General features: G+C 36.0%; 1 pseudogene; it reads left to right on the top strand.

Moving 5' to 3' along the window:
• Positions 1–836, top strand: part of LOC119595485 — a 4,874-nt pseudogene extending 4,038 nt beyond the window's left edge.
• Positions 837–2,500: the final 1,664 nt, after the last annotated feature.

Here is a 2,500-nt window from a genome sequence, read left to right as displayed (position 1 = left end):
AATTTTATAATAGTTTTACCAGTATCATTAAAAGAACCATGTCTTGACTGCCCTAATAAATGGGGTAGATCTTGTCAGACAAAGGATGAAGTATCATTTTTTATTTTAACAGCTTTTTAATTAAGAAAATAAATGTTAAACATCATATAAATGGGACGAAAATTTAAATTGCTGGAAGCTTACAGGAGGAGTATGGTTTGAGTCAAGTCCGGATATGTTTTTTAACTATACGGCTTTGATGATAATGAGGAAAAAAAGTTAACATTTGATGCGTTCGATTCTGAATTATAAGGCAACATTTGTCAGCCAAACAGGGAAATGTTACTTGATCAACAGAGATACAAAGAAGCAGAGAATAGAGGGAACCTAAACCTTCAGTAGACAAGAATAATTATATTTGGTATTACGGACAAATAGTGAACACGATTAAATTCCGATATACGTGTATGTACTCACACACACACAACACACACACCAACCCCCGCTCGCAAATAATCTAGAAAGAAACTACAGTTTTTTTAAAAAAATCATGATAATGATCCTATCTGATTTCCTCAGTGATCTTGACCGGTTTCGCCCCCAAACGTGATGTTTGAAGCATTCTTCATCGAGGCTTTCAACGCCGAAGGACAGCCCATCGGGTCCTTCGTCAACGCCCCCAGGACGATCGTCTGCGGATCTGCGGTAAGTATGGTCGATGGGTTTGTTCGTTTTGCCGCGGGCGAGTCCCGGTTGGCGGCTGGCCATGTGAGAGAACAGAGGAAAGAGGCTTGGTTGGGATTGGAAGAATTCATATAAACTGTCGGTGAGTGATTAGTTTTTAATGAAACTATTTTAGGTTAACTATTGGCAGCTGATCATGGAAGGAACAGGCGAAGCTTGATTGGTGTTGGTAGAGCGTTGTAAAAACTTCGGTGAATGATTAGTTCTAATGGAACTGGACTGAATAAGCTATTTAGGTTTGATGACGATTTGAGCAGCGAGATGATTTTTTTAAAAATTTTGAGAATGATTATTTGAGAATTTGATATTAATTGATTGTCTCAAGAATTGATATAGATTATTCTTAATATTTATTGATGTAGGTTAGATTATGCCCGAATGAAAAAATTGGCGAGTTGTTTCCTCAAAGATTTTTTTAACGTAAAAATCGACTTTCACTTTTTTCATTATTGAAAACAATATACTTGTGATTTGTGAGAAACAATTAGAGGCTATTTATCATCTCACAAATACTGAGCATTAGTCCCACCCAGTCTGAAAATGAAGGTCACCAGGATAAATTCATGAAGGGGAAACTAATCCCAAGCAGATAGTGAAAGATGAATGCATCAGCAAGATATGTACCTGATTAGGTCTTTAACTACGCAGAGAAGAGAAAGCCTGTTGATCCATATCGGATGTTGTGGTTTGTACAAGGGACGAGGAAATACGGTACCTCATAATGCATGTTTAGGGAAAAAGTTTCTAAGTAAACGTAATCTAATATTTTGATTATTATATGTACCTCTTATGAAAATCTACGTACATTTACTGGATGGTGTATGGGATGGGAGTAAAAGAAGAACCTTTAGGAGAGATTTCATTGACTGATTTTATTCACAGACTGCAGTTATAAGTAGCAGCGGTCCGAGGGCTGTCGAGATGATGAACTGGGGGGCTCCTGTCGACATGACGGGAAACTGTACCTTCAGGTAAAGAGGATTAGCGAGTAGTAACAAACTGTGTTCTATAACAGTATTCTCGGGGGGAAAATATAGCCTTTTGCCCTTATGGAATACTATATATTTTTGTTTAAATTTGATCTCTTTCTAACAGGGCTACTGTCGTTATGAATGACGAATTTTACTGGAATGATGTGGCTGCTGAGGCGATGTTGGGCTAATGATACCTGGAAAATTGAAGCAAAAACTCTGAACGGCTATTCTTTTGTATGCTTTTTTTTTTATTTCCATATTTTACATAACTGAGTAACTTCAGTTTATTTTCAATCATATCAATATATAAAAAAAATCAGATAAAAGATTATAGTGGGATTATTATTATGATAATAAAAAACTTCAAATATTTGTTTCTCTTGAGCTACAATCCATATGTATGACAATTCCCTGAGTATAAAAAATAGTGGGAAGAGCAGTACTGTAGATTCCTTACTGTAATGCATGTGACAACATCATATCTATCTATCAATCTATAACATATAAGAAGAGGGAGAGAGATGGAGAGAGCACTGGATAACTATTAAGCAATAATGGTTAATTAGTTGGGGGAGAGTACGAGGAATTTTGGACGCCACAAATTACCAATACTGCAATGCTACTATCTAATTTATGGGAATCCAGATTCATGAAAGAGCTAATAGACTTTGTGGGGAATCAGAATTAGTATTATTTATGCTTCCCTTTACAGTAAACCAGCTTTGAAGTTTGAATTTGTCTCGAAAACAGCTAACTATAGCGAACTATAATTTTGACATCCCATTGCATATTAAAAGCACTAT

Source organism: Penaeus monodon, chromosome 36 (assembly GCF_015228065.2).
Source record: "Penaeus monodon isolate SGIC_2016 chromosome 36, NSTDA_Pmon_1, whole genome shotgun sequence".
NCBI lineage: Eukaryota > Metazoa > Arthropoda > Malacostraca > Decapoda > Penaeidae > Penaeus > Penaeus monodon.
The sequence above is the reverse complement of the archived record's forward strand: the minus strand, read 5'-3'. Positions and strand labels throughout refer to the sequence as shown.